The 17,940-nt window shown below is 43.3% G+C and overlaps 2 long non-coding RNA genes across 2 annotated transcripts in view; one reads left to right on the top strand and one right to left on the bottom strand.

Moving 5' to 3' along the window:
- Positions 1-8,001: 8,001 nt before the first annotated feature.
- Positions 8,002-15,221, bottom strand: LOC141073712 (uncharacterized). Its single transcript, XR_012227047.1, has 2 exons — positions 14,553-15,221; positions 8,002-8,589 (listed from the first exon to the last, which is right to left on the bottom strand). It is a non-coding gene; the product is annotated as an uncharacterized lncRNA (long non-coding RNA).
- The window catches only part of LOC141073714 (uncharacterized), a 38,854-nt gene continuing 36,125 nt past the window's right edge, over positions 15,212-17,940 (top strand). The window contains exon 1 of the long non-coding RNA XR_012227048.1: positions 15,212-15,537. This is a non-coding gene — a long non-coding RNA (uncharacterized lncRNA). The remainder of the gene's footprint in view (positions 15,538-17,940) is intronic.

Below are 17,940 nucleotides of genomic sequence, written 5' to 3'. Positions count from 1 at the left end.
AGTGGTGTTGAGGTGGGGTACAGTAGGATCATCAAACTGTGCATGTGGGCGGTACTGTGGAGGAATTCACTGTGGGTGTATCATGCTATATTAATGGGGCACTATTGTTGTAATCATATGTTATAGGTGCAATGAAAGGTGAATCTAGGGCTTCTGTAGAAGGAAAATGACTTTTTAAAAGCTGCAGAGTTGTGAGCTATGTTCTTCTGTGACCTTGCAGAATATGTATAATAATAATATTAATAATCTTTATTTTTATATAGCGCTAACATATTCTGCAGTGCTTTACAGTTTTGCACACATTATCATCACTATCCCCGATGGGGCTCACAATCTAAATTCAATATCAGTATGTCTTTGGAATGTGGGAGGAAACCGGAGTGCCCAGAGGAAACCCACGCAAACACAAAGAGAACATACAAACTCCTTGCAGATGTTGTCCCTGGTGGGATTTGAACCCAGGACCCCAGCGCTGCAGTGCTATCCATTGAGCCACCGTGCTGCCCACGTATTCATTTATTTATTTTTTGGGGAGCATTTCTATGCTAAAGATAGGGTGCGCAGATCGCAAGCGTCCATGTGTGCTAGTAGGCGGCGATGACCGGATGGGGCGGGCAGGGAGCCGGGAGGGGGCGGGGCCTAGCGGCGGCCGTGCGCAGGCTGTCGCTGCGCTATAAAGCGCAAATGTGAAACCGGCCTTATCTGAATAGATTTACCACGTGGCTAACACAAAGATTATTTTATAAATGTGGAGGAAAAAAACATTCATCCTGCAGATATGCAAAAGAACTGAAAATTCTTAGAAATACTATTGATAATAAAATATACAAACTCCCACAGTGCAATAACTGCTCTAGCACAGTGACCACGCCCTTTGTGGCATCGTACCTTGTGAAGGATGTTCTATACATGATAAAAAGAGTTCATCAGCATGCTCCAGATTCCAAGAGTTCCCATGTTGTTAATTCACTGAATGTGGATAAACATTTTTGTGGTGATTTTGCAGATTTCTCTTTTGCTGCTATTGAAAGTGTTAATGGCAACAATAATCCCATAGATGAAAAAATGGTGTAGAGACAAGGGACAACCCTGCTCCAACACCATATGCAAAAGCTCAACAACTGATGTAGAAACCAGGAGAAGCAAAAGAGCATGCAGTCACATAATTATAAAAAAAATCAAAATTCATTATTAAATACCAACAGTACAATACAAATCACAATGAAGTGCTCATGAATAAATGTGGGCAACAGATCCCAAGAAATGCCCCCTCAACCTCCCCAGTATGGAAACCCGGCAAGTAACACAATTAGAAATATAGCACAAACCCTATCACATATCATAGTACCATGCCAGTTTCCAAAAGACTGAATCATTACAAGTCAGTGGCCAGATAAGATTTCAGTGCTGCCTGCTATGAGGGCATGATGGCGGTATACCATAAAAAATATGCCCAGAAAGGTTGCAGGAAAAGCCATATGGCGACTTACCAGGGAGGGGAGGGAGAGGAGAGCCCAGCTGTGGAACCGCCTGTTGTTAAATCACCGAATGTGGATAAACATTTTTGTGGTGATTTTGCAGATTTCTCTTTTGCTGCTATTGAGAGCGTTAACAGACCAGCTCATGGTAAAGATTGGAGAAGGGTGATTTTCAGCAGGAAAGCCTTTCGAAGGTTTACATTATTGCTCAGACTTATTAATTAAAACCTGTAATGCTAAAATTGTTCTAACTTTGGTTCTAAAATGCTAAATCATATTGATCTTAAATCCTAACACTCTTACAAGAAATAGTGAGTGACCATGAGTGCTACAAGGGCACAACATGATTGTGTGTTCACTTTATAGACTGTGAGCTAGGGTAAGCGAAGGGGAAGATACCAAGCAGTTGGTGCTATCAGAGTAATAAATCAAGAAATAGAAACTAAGAAATAATATATGGTAAAAAAAAAATAATAATAAAGGCACCAAACCCAAGTGTGATATAGCTGAAAACACCTGGGAACCAGAAAAAACCTACAGGGAATGGTGCAGCCAAGATGAGTATACATCAGCACAAATGTTATCAAGCTGGTAACACACAACTGATAAAATGAAAAGTGAAGGCTTGAGCCGAACGAGTGCTGGGGCTGGCGCCATTCCAGCAGGAGGAAGCTATGAGTAAGGTGATGTAGAATTGCCTCCATTATGTGGTCTTACTTTATTAAATGCTTCCACCATGTTTTATTTATATTGTATTGCCACCCACCCTGGTTTTTCTTTATCCCTCTAACCTTCATACCATTATCCCCTCATAGCGTATATCACACCTGGCTTTGGTGCCTTTATTCTTATTATATGTATATATTATCTACCTCTCTCCTACTGCTGGGTTTTTTCGCCTTCTTGTGTTCCCCTGTTTTAATTCACTTGTCTTTTTATTAATTGTATGTTATCAGCTTAAGAGAACTTGTATTGATTCATACTTGTAGGTTAGACTGTAAGCTAGACATAAGGACTGCAAGGTCAGAAATGAGTCAGCCTAGAGGAGATTTCTTTCTCAATGACTATGGCAACATGTTTTAAATAAATTCAAAAATAAGCAACTATTTCAGCAAGTCCACTTTGGTGTGCCTTGCTGTTCCCTGCGCTCTCATATCATGCATAAAATGAAACACCTGACCAATACTTTCTTCAATCACAATTATTAATGAATATACTGTAATTCAAAATATAAAATCCAATCCAGAAGATATAAATTAAAAATCTTTTCACATGGATGTGTGCCACTAACTTAAATTGTCAATGGAATCAGACCTGCATAGTGAGATGCTGTGGAAGAGGACCAAGATGCAGGCACCCAGGTGTGAGGATGTCTTGATCCTCCTCAGCAATGTCTCAGCATGAAGGATCGATTCCTATGGACTCACAGCAATGTCACTTTAAGGTAGAGGTACGCACCTTTGTGAAATGCTTTTTGTATATGCATTTTGTGGATTGGATTGTATATTTGGAATCACAATCAATAATAATTGCAGTTGAATAAATTATTGGTCTGGTGTTTTATTTTAGACCATATGATTGCAATGTCCGAAGAAATAAAGGCTGTTGTGACTTTAGGGAACAGTGTGAATGGAATTTGAATGGAAAGTCAAGGAATCATCATATGAGATTAGAAGAGATAGATACACAGGTACATAGACAGATTATTTGACTAGTCAATCTAACTATTCCAGACATCTGGCTTCAATAACCTCACCATCTCACCTCTCGTCGAGCAGATCTGGGATCCTCAGCCTCCTGCTGTCACACAGCATCAGTGAAGGTCTACAGTTTATAAGCTACCAGGGTGGGGTGACAGGTGTGTCTCAGCCACAGGTAGACCTGCTCCCATCACTTTTCTCCTTTCTGTTCCTGATGTGACTTGAAGCTTCTGCTGCACATAATTGTGTATGTGAGACACGCTCATTTCATCAAGTTATTGCTCTTCCCATTATCTCTTCTCTCGCTGCTTTTAAGTGAGATTAAAGCGCAAGTTCTCATAATTATCCCTCACAGTTTATGAGACGCTTACCATGCTACTTTGATTTGAAACAATGCAACTGAAATGACAGATGATGAGAGTTTAGGTGTTTTATAGTCATGAAACCAACACACACCCCACTTCCACATCCCTCTATTGGGGTATGTTTCCACGGTCAGTATTGGCAGCGCTTTGGATGCAGCACATGCCCGCTCTGCGCTGCCAGCTTTTGTACACGCGGTGATTCCGCATGTGTTCATTGAACCACGCGGAATCACCGCATCCTATACATAGACAGTGATATTTATCTTGCAGAGACTGAGCGTATCCACAAGATAAATAGACTTGCTGCAGTCTAGAAAGACTTTCAAATGGAAAGAGGGAGGCATAGCTAAAGAAGATTAGCTAAAGCTGACAATTAATTAAGGATTGCAAGAGACATCAAAAGCAATAAAAAAGGATATGTCAAAAGTAAAAGAAAAGTCAAAGATGCTATAGTATTTTTACAGGATGAAAATGATGAAATGGTAAGACAGGATGTTGAGAAGGCCGAACTTTTAAATTCCTATTTTCATCTGTTTTCTCTCTGAAAAGAAATGTAACATCCACTGATCTTCACTGTCCTATTAAGGGAATAGAACAATCCAGGATATCTATAAGCAGAAAAATAGTGATGAAACACTTAGCTAACATAGCTGAATTTAAGTCTCCAGGTCCAGATGATTTACACCCCAGAGTACTGAAGGAGATAGCAGAAGAAATTTTTGAACCCCTCTCCATAATCTTTGAAACTTCTTGGAGAACATAAGTCCCAGAAGACTGGAGAAGAGCAAATGTTGTTCCTATCTTCAAAAAGGAGAAGAAGGCGGACCCAGGCAACTATAGGCTGGTGAGTCTGACTTCTATACCAGGTAAGATCATTGAACAAATTATTAATCAACATGTATGTCAGTACCTGGATAAGAATGAAGTGATTAACCAGAGTCAGCATGGGTTTGTAACTAATAAGTCATGTCAGACTAACTTAATTTCCTTCTATGACAGAATTAGTGACTGGGTGGATCAGGGAAATTCTGTAGATATAGTATATTTTGACTTCAGCAAAGCATTTGACAAAGTATCTCACACAATGCTTATTTAAAAAATGGCTAAGTATGGAATTGACAAGGCAACCGTTAGGTGGATTCATAACTGGCTTAGTGATCGGACCCAAAGAGTGGTTGTAAATGGCTGCACATCCAGTTGGAAGAATGTCTCAAGTGGGGTACCACAGGGCTCTGTCCTGGGCCCTGTATTGTTCAACATCTTTATCAATGATTTAGAAGAAGGAATTGAGGGTAAACTGATTAAATTTGCTCATGACACAAAGCTAGGAGGGATAGCTAATACTAGAGAAGAGATAGAGGATTCAAAAAGATATAAATAAGCTGGAGCAGTGGGCAGCAACTAACAGAATGGTCTTTAACAGGGAAAAATGCAAAGTACTACATCTGGGCAATAAAATTGAAAATAGCATATACAGACTGGGAGTAATAGGGCTAAGCAACAGCACATGTGAAAAAGATTTGGCTATAATAATAAATCACAGACTGAACATGAGACAACAGTGTGATGCAGCAGCAAAAAAGGCAAATACATTGTGGTCAAAAAACAAGACAAAATCAATTCAGTCACATTATTTTATTAATATAAATAAATAATAATAAGTGAAAAATCAGACATAACCAGACAGAAATAGCACAATAAAAATATTTAGTTTGTCAGCACACAATTTGAAAACAATAGAGCAAAAAATCCTATGAAAGGGTTTAAATTATTGTCCCACACAAAAAGCAAAAGAGTTCGATTTATTTCTGGATCTTAATGAATTTGTGTGAAAACTCACTTTAAAACGCCACTTCGCAATCCAGGAACGAATAGCAGAAACAAATAAACCCACAGATAATGTATATGCAGGCTTAACCCTAACCACTGCATTCACTAAGTCCAATCGAGGTCCAACTTTAACCCTGTACATCACATGGGGAGTAGCTTGGACACTTTTTATACACTAGTAGCTGATGAATTTCGCAACTTAAATTCATTAAAAAATCATAAAAAAATCACCAACCCCAAACACAAAGCGAAACACACAAAAGGTAGAAAAAATGTCCCAAATAAAAATAAAAATATTGCAAAAAGATTCTTCAATATAAAAACTGTGGTCTTCAGTGCGTGGGCCGCACCACACAAACATTGCTTTTGTGTATGAATGGCCACAGGCACAACACCAAAAAAGGTTTTATAAAGCACAGTCTGTCCAGACACCTCATAGATAAACATCATAAAAAAATTGACATAAAGGTAACCCCTGTGGAACAAATATCACAGAATGACGCAAACAGGGTGCAGAAATGAAATAGATAAGAGTGGCACTGGATTTTCTGGTTGAAAGCCTTATATCCCGACGGCCTCAGTGATACAGTGGAAAACGTGTAGACAATTTTAATAGAGAAAAGAGAGAGGAAAGAAAGTAAGGGAAAGGGAGGGGGAGGAAGACAACATGAAGACAGCAGGTTTCTTTTTTTCAGAGTTTTTTCAATTTTTTTTCTTTTTTTTCTTTCTCTTTCTTTTTTGTTAAGTCAATATGCCACATTATTGTCTTCTGAACTTCTATGATAAGATTTATAGATATTATGCAATTTATAATTGGTATTTTTTTTATATTACTGTATTTTTCAGACTATAAGATGCAAATAGGGGTCTGTCTTACAGTCTGAATTCAGTTTACCAGGAAATGGATCGGCACAGGTGGTCACAGGGGTCATTCGGTGGTCCAGGCTGGTGCGGTGGCCTCTGAGAAATCCCATCCCCAGCTGGTGCGGTGGCGGCGGCTCTGTGCTGGGGCAGGGGCTCCCCTAGCATTTCATCAAAGCCCGGAGGCCCCCGCACATCCATTGCTGCCATGTTGCGGTGGCCTCTGGGAACATGGCTTCTGGGAACATGGTCGCCGGGAAGCTGACCGCCGGGCTGGGGGTGGCAAATGCTCAGATTCAAATCTCAGCAGTGAGATCTCCTCTCCCAAGATCTTCGGACAAGATCTGAATCTGAGCATGTACCGACCCCAGCCCAGCAGCCATCACCTCGACGGTCATCATCCCGGCGGCAATGTTGCAGGAGGCCACCACAACATGGAGCAACGGATGTGCGGGGGCCTCCGGGCTTTGACAAAATGCCGGCGGAGCCCCCCACGGAGCACAGAGAGCTGCTGCCACTGCCCTGGAGCACAGGCTGCCGCCACCACACCACAGAGCCCCGCCGCACCCGCCACAGGATTTGTAAGAATATTGCAACCATAAGACGCACCCCTATTTTCCCCCAAAATTTTTTGGGAAAAAGTGCATCATATGGTCCGAAAAATATGGTATTTATATTGTTCATCATGTTTATAAATATATATATATTTTTATATATCATTACCATGTAATTTTTACAGTCACTATTACGATCTGATTACATCTTTTTATATATTTTTTATATTCTCTATTTCCATATACTTACAGTATGTATACTAATATATATATTCTGACATACTAACCTACCATATATACTCATGTATAAGCCGAGATTTTCAGCACATTTTTTGTGCTGAAAACGCCCCTCTCGGCTTATACACGTGTCACGGTCCCAGAAAGCCGGCGTGGGGGAGGGGGAGCCAGCGGCTGCAGCAGAGTGACAGCTGCAGCAGCCAACTTCCAGAAGACATCAATGAGTATCGTCCGTCGCTGCATCTCAGTCCTGGTGCTGACAGCTCTTCCTGTTCCTGTACTCAGCGGTCATGTGGTACCGCTCATTAAGGTAATGAATATGCATGCGTCTCCACTCCCATAGGTGTGGAGCGCATATTCATTACCGTAATGAGCGGTACCACGTGACCGCTGAGCACAGGAACAAGGAAGAGCTGCCGGTACTGGGACAGGGATGCAAGGATGCGCGAGGAGGGTGAGTAGGACGGGGTCTGACCCATGCGGGGGGGTCTGAGCCATGCAGGGGGGGTGTGAGCCATGCGGGGGTGTGAGCCATGTGGGAGGAGGTGTGAGCCATACGGGGGGGTGAGCCTTGCGGGGGGGAGTGTGAGCCATGCGAGGGGGGGTGAGCCATGCGGGGGGAGGTGTGAGCCATGCGGGGGGTGAGCCATATGGGGGATGTGAGCCACGTGGGGGGATGTGAGCCATGCGAGGGAGTGTGAGCCATGCGAGGGAGTGTGAGCCATGCGAGAGGGTGTGAGCCATGCGGGGGTGTGAGCCATGCGGGACCGTGGAGCCATGTGTAAGGGGCACAAGGATGTGTCTGGAAATATGATACTATAATGTCTGATGTGCACATTTATGGTATGTAAATGCTATGTATAACTACTGTTATGCACAAAAATAAAAAAGAAACCAGCTCACATTAATAGCCTGTGGAGTGGGGAAGCACAGAAACCATGGAATCGTCATGTGAATTCAATAAAAAAAGAAAAAGTTTTTCCAGCTTCCAAAAAATTCCAAATTTATTGCAGGTAAGAACAACATCAGACAAGATACAGCAGTTCACATGATGTGAGGTTTAGGCTACGCATTTCGAACAGAAAACTGTTCTTTCTCAAAGCTGCTCAGTGCACAAGATGGCATGATTAAATACTTGCTCCAGCCAATGAGCATAATGCAGCACTCACATGATGAATAATTAATGAATCACATAAAATCACAAAAAAATCAATACAAATATATATAAATTTCACAAGACACAACAAAAAAAAGAAAAATGTATAAAGATAAAAATACGAATTGAATTAATGGAAAAAAGAAAGAAAAAAATTATTTTATGTCAAAATAATATACAGTCAAATCTAATAATGGAACATAATCTCCTTTCTTGCGTTTAGGCCGTAAGGATGACATGTGTTCAAGCAAAACATCCAGTATGCTTCACGCATCATAAGCCGTCTTCTATTGTCTCCTCCCCTTGCCGGTATCGTGAGTCTTTCAATGCCCAAAACTTGAAGAAATGCTGTGTCTCTACGATGATGATTAAAAGTGCTTAGATGCAAATGACATAGAACGATTCCCCCTGGTGGAAGAAACAATGTCAGTGATATGTTCAGAGATACGAGTTTTTAACATGCATGTGGTACAACCAACATACAAAGGATTACATTTAGTACACTTAATTATATATACTATATTCTTACTATTACAATTAATAAGTTGTTGAATTTTGTATTGTTTTGTATTACCACTATCCTAGAACGTATGTGTTATCTCTCAATGAGCACAAGTTCTACATCTTGTGGTACCACAATGAAAAAACCCGCTATATTGCAGCCAGGTTTCCATGTGTACCTTGGGGTTATAATGACTTGGTGACAAAGTATTAGCCAAAGTATTGGCCTTTTTAGCCACGATTTGGCAACCAGCTGACAGAATCGTGGATAGAGTTTCATCCTCATAGAGAATAGGGATGTTTTTCAGAATAAGGCCGGAGTCACACTGGCGATTAAATCGGACGAATGCAATGCGATAAAAAATCGCATTGTATTCGTCCCAATGTTATTCTATGGTGCTGCTCCCATCATGCGTTTTTTTTTATCGGATCCGTTCCTCGGACCGAGACAATCGCAGCATGCTGCGATTGTCACCGATTTTCGGATCGGATTCGACAATGCAAGTCTATGGATGCAATTAAAAAGTGCATTGAAAACGCACCACACGTGTGACTTGCGATTAAATCGCTAGTCTTCTCCAGGTCAACAGGAAAGAGCATCAGGCATTGGATGTCAATTTGATGTTTAGATGCGAGTAAAATCGGTTCATCGCCAGAAAATGGGATGACAGACGGATCCCTGGACAAGAATTCTTTGTGCGATTTCGAACCGTTAAAATAGGACCGATTTTTAATTCGTTGTGTGTGACTCCAGCCTAAGGGATTTAATATCTCTAAACTGGGGACTATATTGGATGGAACAAACCACTTTATTATTTGTAATATAATCAGCAGCGCTAGATGTAATAGCCAGCATGTCACATCGTTTTTTGCCCTGTACAATTCAAAGCCCATGCCGGATAACCTCTCTTGCCTAACCTACTGCAGCACAGCTCAATCAGCTCAATCTCATCCGTACTTGCTCATTGGCTGGAGCAGGTATTTAACCCCTTCCTGACATCCGACGGTATATCCCGTCCATGGGACCTGGGCTCCCTCCGTGCTTCCCTGAGCCCCCCACGGCAGCGTAATGTGCAGCGCTGCTGCGGGGGACTCCTTTCCTCCAGGCCCCCGAATCCAAGATGGCGACGGGGGCCTTCGGGGGCCTGAGGAAGCTGGCTTCCTCAGTGCCTGCAAAGCGCAGGCATGAGGAAGCCTTCTGCAGTGCCTGTGTCAGATCGCTGATCTGTCACAGTGATCTGTGATGTGACAGATCAGCGATCTGTCACAGGACAGTGATGTCCCACCTGGGACTATTTAATAAAGTAAAAAAAAAAATAAAAGAAAGTGTAAAAATAATTTAAAAAAAATCGCCAAATAAATTAGAAAAAAAAAAAAAATATTCCCCCAATAAATCCATTTTTTGGAAATAATAAAAAAAAAAAACAATAAAAGTACACATATTAGGTATCGCCGCGTCCGTAACGACCCGCCCTATAAAACTGTCCCATTAGTTAACCCCTTTAGCGAACCCCTTAAAAAATAAAAATAAAAAACAAAGCAAAAAATAATGATTTATTATCATACTGCCAAACAAAAAGTGTAATAACGCGCGATCAAAAAGACGCATATAAATATCCATGGTATCGCTGAAAACGTCATCTTCTCCCGCAAAAAACGACCCACCACACAGCATCATCAGCGAAAAAATAAAAAAGTTATAGCTCGCAGAATAAAGCGATGCAAAAATAATTATTTTTTATATAAAATAGTTTTCATTGCATAAAACCGACAAAAACATAAAAAAACGACCTAAATGAGGTATCGCTGTAACTGTACTGACCCGAAGAATAAAACCGCTTTATCAATTTTACCGCACGCGGAACGGTGTAAACGCCCCCCCCAAAAGAAATTCATGAAACACTGGTTTTTCTTCATTCTGCGTCCCAAAAATTGGAAAATAAAGCGATCAAAAAATTTCATGTGCCCGAAAATGGTACCAATAAAAACGTCAACTCGTCCCGCAAAAATTAAGACCTCACATGGCTCGGTGGGTCAAAATACGGAAAAATTATAGCTCTCAATATGTGGTGATGCAAAAACTATTTTTACAATAAAAAGCGACTTTTAGCGTGCGACAGCTGCCAAAAATAAAAACCGCCATAAATAGTAAATCAAACCCCCCGTTATCACCCCCTTAGTTAGGGAAAAATAATAAAATAAAAAAAATGTATTTATTTCCATTTTTCCATTAGGGTTAGGGCTAGGGGTGTGTTGGGGTTCGGGTTGGAGTTAGAATTGGGGGTTTCCACTGTTTGGGCACATCAGGGGCTCTCCAAATGCAACATGGCGTCTGATCTCAATTCCAGCCAATTCTGAGTTGAAAAAGTCAAATGGTGCTCCTTCCCTTCCAAGCTCTGCCATGCGCCCAAACAGTGTTTTACCCCCACATGTAGGGTATCAGCCTACTCAGGACAAATTGCAAAACAATTTTTGGGGTCCAATTTCTCCTGTTACCCTTAGCAAAATAAAAAATTGGGGGCAAAAATATCATTTTTGTGGAAAAAAATGATTTTTTTATTTTCACGTCCGAGTGTTATAAACTTCTGTGAAGCACTTGGGGGTTCAAAGTGCTCACCACACATCTAGATAAGTTCCGTGGGGGGTCTAGTGTCCAAAATGGGGTCACTTGTGGGGAGTTTCAATAGTTTAGGTACATCAGGGGCTCTCCAAACGCACATGACACCCGCAGACCATTCCATCAAAGTCTGCATTCCAAAACGTCACTACTTCCCTTCCGAGCCCCGACGTGTGCCCATACAGTAGTTTTCTCCCACATATGGGGTATCAGCATACTCAGGACAAATTGGACAACAACTTTTAAGGTCCAATTTCTCCTGGTACCCTTGGGAAAATAAAAAAATGGTGACTAAAAGATCATGTTTGTGGAAAAAATACGAATTTTTTATTTTCACGCCCGGGCGTTATAAACTTCTGTGAAGCACTGGGGGGTTCAAAGTGCTCACCACACATCTAGATAAGTTCCTTGGGGGGTCTAGTTTACAAAATGGTGTCATTTGTGGGGGGTTTCCACTGTTTAGGTACATTAGGGGCTCTCCAAAGGCAACATGACACCCGCAGACCATTCCATCAAAGTCTGCATTCCAAAACGTCACTACTTCCCTTCCGAGCCCCGGCGTGTGCCCATACAGTAGTTTTCTCCCACATATGGGGTATCAGCATACTCAGGACAAATTGGACAACAACTTTTGGGGTCCAATTTCTCCTGGTACCCTTGGGAAAATAAAAAAATGGTGACTAAAAGATCATGTTTGTGGAAAAAATACGAATTTTTTATTTTCACGCCCGGGCGTTATAAACTTCTGTGAAGCACCGGGGGGGTCAAAGTGCTCACCACACATCTAGATAAGTTCCTTAGGGGGTCTAGTTTCCAAAATGGTGTCATTTGTGGGGGGTTTCCACTGTTTTGGTACATCAGGAGTTTTCCAAACGCGACATGGTGTCCGATCTCAATTCCAGCCAAAAACGTCAAATGGCGCTGCTTCCCTTCCGAGCTCTGCCATGCACCCAAATAGTGGTTTACCCCCACATGTGGGGTATCAGCGTACTCAGGACAAATTGCACAATAATGTTTAGGGTCCTGTTACCCTTGGAAAAATAAGAATTGAGGGTGAAAAGATCATTTTTGTGGAAAAAAATATGATTTTTTAATTGTATGGCTTTATGTTATAAACTTCTGTGAAGCCCATGGGGGTTCAAAGTTCTCACCACACATCTAGATAAGTTCCTTAGGGGGTCTAGTTTCCAAAATGGTGTCATTTGTGGGGGGTTTCCACTGTTTTGGTACATCAGGGGTTTTCCAAACGCGACATGGTGTCCGATCTCAATTCCAGCCAAAAACGTCAAATGGCGCTGCTTCCCTTCCGAGCTCTGCCATGCGCCCAAATAGTGGTTTACCCCCACATGTGGGGTATCAGCGTACTCAGGACAAATTGCACCCCTAAAAGGGGTCCAGTTACCCTTGGGAAAATAAAAATTGGGGTGAAAAGATCATTTTTGTGGAAAAAATATGATTTTTTAATTGTACCGCTGTACGTTATAAACTTTTGTAAAGCCCTTGTGGGTTCAAAGTTCTCACCACATATCTAGATAAGTTCCTTGGGGGGTCTAGTTTCCAAAATGGGGTCACTTGTAGGGGGTTTCCACTGTTTAGGTACATCAGGGAATCTCCAAACGTGACATGGCGTCCAATCTGAATTCCAGCCAATTTTGCGCCGAAACAGTCGTTCCCCCCCCACATATCAGGTATCTGCGTACTCAGGACAAATTGCACAATAACTTTTGCAGTCCAATTTCTCCTGTTACCCTTGGTAAAATAAAAAAAATTGAACCTGAATTATTTTTTTTATGAAAAAAAGTTAGATGTTCATTTTTTTTTAAATATTCAAAAAAATTCCTGTGACGCACCTAAAGGGTTAATAAACTTCTTGAATGTGGTTTTGAGCACCTTAAGGGGTGCAGTTTTTAGAATGGTGTCACTTTTGGGTATTTTCTATCATATAGACCCCTCAAAGTGGCTTCAAATGTGATGTGGTCCTAAAAATAAAATGGTGTTGTAAAAATGAGAAATCGCTGGTCAACTTTTAACCCTTATAACTTCCTAACAAAAAAAAATTTTGGTTCCAAAATTGTGCTGATGTAAAGTAAACATGTGGGAAATGTTACTTATCAAGTTTTTTGTGTGCCGTATCTCTGTGATTTAAGGGCATAAAAATTCAAAGTTGGAAAATTGCGAAATTTTCAAAATTTTTGCCAAATTTCCATTTTTTTTCACAAATAAACGCAAGTTATTTGAATGAAATTTTACCACTAACATGAAGTACAATATGTCACGAGAAAACAATGTCAGAATCACCGGGATCCATGGAAGTGTTCCAGAGTTATCACCTCATAAAGGGACAGTGGTCAGAATTGTAAACATTGGCCCGGTCATGAACGTGCAAACCACCCTTGGGGGTGAAGGGGTTAATCATGCCATCTTGTGCACTGAGCAGCTTTGAGAAAGAACAGTTGTCTGTTCGAAACGCGTAGCCTAAACCTCACATTATGTGAACTGCTGTATCTTGTCTGATGTTGTTCTTTCCTGCAATAAATTTGAAACTTTCTCTTTCTATTGAATTCACATGATGATTCCATGGTTTCCGTGCTTCCCCGCTCCACAGGCTAATAAGGTGAGCTGGTTTCTTTTTTTTCTTTTTGTGTAAACCAGTGGTCTTTAATGTGCACAGCTATAGCCTTTCACAATTTACAATCTAACCTAATTGGAGGTATTTGTAAAAATAATTTTTTGTGGTTGCGGTATTTCCAATTCATTGATTTTTTTTTGCATTTACAACATGACTGCCAGTCCAGGCAGAGCATGCAAAGCTGCACAAATATTTACCGTGAATGGGTCTGTGGCAGCTACTCAATCCGACTCAGATCAATTTGTTATGGACACTAAAAACATGAAAAACTAATGATAAACGAGGGGCGTGGCCTGAGCGCAGCAAGGTGGCGGTCATGTGAGCTCTGAGCTCCTGCGTGATCAGCCAGTAAAGCGACAAAAAATATAAAACTAAGGAGGAACCTAGATTAAAAAAGTCCCTGAAAGTGTGCACAACCCTTCTGGAGTCGACTGGAATGATTTTCTAAAAGTGGGACTAATATTTCTCCTGTTACAGCTGACCGCAAGTAGCGGGGAGCGGAGCTGCACTGTTGGCGGGAAGCCGGCATTGGGAGTCCGGGAGTCCCTCCTTGGTGAGGTACCGCAGGCCTGTCCGAGGGTACCTGAAGCTGTGGGGCAGAATAAAAGCCTATCGCCACTATACCTGTGTGACCGGGACCCTGGGAGACTCAGCGGTGACGTGGTGAGAGAAGCTGCTGGTGATAAATTGCTCAGGAGTCCGGGAGTCCCTCCTCTGTGAACGTCCGGTGGTGGCCCGGGAGGTCGGAGCTTTGGAAAAATCCGTCGCTACATCTGGTGCTGAAGTATCCTGCAGAGCCTGGCAGGTCCGCCATCGCTGTGAAGTAAAGAAGAATCACCACGGCCCTTAGAAGAGCAGGTAAGCGAGGCGCCGCTGCAAAGAAAAAAACACTGCTCTGAGGTGATCAGGCGGGGGATTCAGCGGTGATGTGGCGAGTGAAGCTGCTGGTGGCGGGAACACATTCAGGAGTCCGGGAGTCCCTCCTCTGTGAACGTCCGGTGGTGGCCCGGGAGGTCGGAGCTTTGGAAAAATCCGTCGCTACATCTGGTGCTGAAGTATCCTGCAGAGCCTGGCAGGTCCGCCATCGCTGTGAAGTAAAGAAGAATCACCACGGCCATTAGAAGAGCAGGTAAGCGAGGCGCCGCTGCAAAGAAAAAAACACTGCTCTGAGGTGATCAGGCGGGGGATTCAGCGGTGATGTGGCGAGTGAAGCTGCTGGTGGCGGGAACATATTCAGGAGTCCGGGAGTCCCTCCTCTGTGAAGTTCAGGTGGCGGCCCAGGGAGTCGGAGCTGGGGGAATCCCGTCGCTGCATCTGGTGCTGAGAAATCCTGAAGAGTCCAGCAGGTCCGCCGTCGCTGTGAGGTAAAGAAGATTCATCACAAGAACAGGAAAGTGAGGTGCCGCTGTAAAGCAAAAAGGCGTGAAAACCGATGCTCTGAGGTAAACAAGAGGCGGAGTGAAGGAAGGAAACAGCCGACAGGACAGAAGCAAGAAGGAGAGAAGAAGAAAGAAGAGGATAGAGAGAAGAAGCTGTGAGGACGATGAGAAGACAAAGAAGACACAGAGAAAAGCGGGAAGATTCCGGAGCTGCAGCAACAGGATCGGAGGTACCGGGAATAGCCGCTGGATCTACATTACATATTTTGCGGCTGTGTGGCAGAAGCAAGAGCTGCTATCTTAAACCTGACCAATAGCCCTGCTGGGGCTGAGCAAAAGGCTTAAAACCTCTTCAAGCTGCAGGTGTCTTTTTTTTGTGTGCCCCTTTACACTCTGTTCTATATTGCGGGGGTGTTAACTTTTGCTACTGGAGCTTAATTTGTGTATTATCACTTATTGGGGGCAATTCTTATATATGCATTATATGCATTATATATTTGCTGATACGCCTTTGGAGCACCGCTGCTTTATTTTTGAGACATTTATATATACTGTATATAATATATTGCAGGAGTGTGAATTTTTGCTACTGGAGCTTAGCCAACTTCTGTAAGTTGCTCAAAGACTCTATTACTATAGGCTTCGAGACTCAGAGAAATCTCATTCAGGAAGTGTGTGACAAATTTTCTAACAGATTTGAAATAAATGAGGGCAGGATCACTAAAGTGGAGGATAGAACAGAAACTCTCAATCAGCAGAACTTGAGCTTGAAAGAGGAGGTTTTGTATATCGAACAAAAGTTGACGGACATAGAAGATAGACGCCGTCGCAACAATCTTAAGCTTAGAGGGATCCCTGAGACCGTAATTCAGGATGATCTCGCTGGGTATGCTAAAACCCTCTAAGAAAACAATTGGGTCGCCCTCACACCCAGGGCAGCGGGGTACCCGGTACCGGGCCGGTGTCAGGGGGATGTGTCACAGAAGCAGTGACTCGGTCCGTGGCCGTGGGCGCCCAATATCAATGGCGGTGATGTTAACAGTGTTATAGTTTATTTGAATAGTTCGTGACGCCACCCCTGGTGTCAGGGTCCTGACAGCGCCGGCGTACAGCCTCCGCTAAGCAGGGACTCACCCGCACCGTAGGGACCCCCGGGGACCAGAACAGCCGGAAAATAAAGATGCACAGGACCTGAATGTAGAAGTTTAGCAAGCCGGCACAGGACCTACGGTCATGTGAACGGTCATGTGACTGCAAGGGGGCAGGGCTTAGCATCCTGCTTTCAAAGAAGGTAGAAAACTCAAAGTCGGGCAAAGCGGGGGTCATGCACAGTACAGGCAAGCGAGGTACAGGAGGGATAAACAGACGGGAGGTCAGACAAAGCCAAAGGTCATACACAAGATATCAGTACAGTACCAGGGATGAGACAGAGCGGATAATCAGGGCCAAGCAGAGATCAAAACCAAACAGACATAGAAGGTACCAAGCAGAATCCAAAGCAATATCCAGAGAACAGACCGAGTCATACACAGAGAATCATGCAACCAGAACACAGCACAAACACACTCAGGGGTCACCACACTATGCCAAGGGCGAAAGTATAACTGACGGGGGATGGGAGCTTCCTGAGGCTATAAGAAGCCTCCCCAGAACCAATGAGAGGCCACCATAATAGGTCCCAGGTGTGCAGGTGAGAGTCTGCACTGAGGTCAGAACATTAACCCCAGCAGTGCCGGTCACCCAACACTGGTATCATGACACGTGGTGTTTGGCAAGGGAGATGTTAAGCCAACACTGCATGTACATCCACTGGGACTGATGGTGTGGTGCAGCAAAGATAGTGTAGCTCCCCACAGGTGGAGCTGTATTCCCAGGTCAGTGTAGGTGCAATGGACGAGGAGCGGCGCAGAATGGTATAGATGCTGTTACCCAGATGTAGCGGTGCTGGAGGGGTTAGCGACGAATGAATGGAGGACACCAGGGCTTGTAGTTTCAATGCTTTACTCACTGTTCTTCGTAACCACTGGTGCCCGCCTCCGTGCCGTGTCCTCCAGGGTAGAGACTCAATCAACCTCCCGGGCAAGTCAGGGTTCTCCTCTCCAACACTCCGCCAACATGTGCCTTTCCTGAACGACTCCTCTATTGCGCCTTTTAGTGTGAAGAACTCCAGTACCGTGGTTCCCTGAAGTTCCTCTTGTCAGATGTTCCTAGAACCTTACTTGTATGACAGACAGCTGTAGCCCGATCAGGGACCTCCTGGATCCCGGCTCTCTATCCGTGTTGCTGTTGTGTCCCAAGTCTTAGATGGGAGTAGTGCATTTACAGCCAACTACTCCACTGGTGTCTGCTGCAGAACCATAAGTGTCCATACAACCTCGGGAACCGGGCCCTGGCCTTGCGCTGAGAACCTATAGGCAGGGTTCCTCTTCCAACCCACAACTCCTCTCTGTTCTCCTACATGTCATGGTCACGTGTGTCTGGTCGCAGATGATGCCGCAAGGCGAACCCATAACACACGTGACCCTGGATACACCGCCTCCAGTGGGGCGAATTTAAATAATAAAGCGTGCAGGTGGATACGCCGCCTCCACCTGGCGAATTTAGGTATTACACGTTATAAATATATTTCTGGA

This window comes from Dendrobates tinctorius, unplaced genomic scaffold, assembly GCF_039654945.1.
Source record: "Dendrobates tinctorius isolate UK_male_01 unplaced genomic scaffold, ASM3965494v1 ptg000313l, whole genome shotgun sequence".
Taxonomy (NCBI): domain Eukaryota; kingdom Metazoa; phylum Chordata; class Amphibia; order Anura; family Dendrobatidae; genus Dendrobates; species Dendrobates tinctorius.
This window is presented reverse-complemented; position numbering and strand designations above follow the sequence as displayed.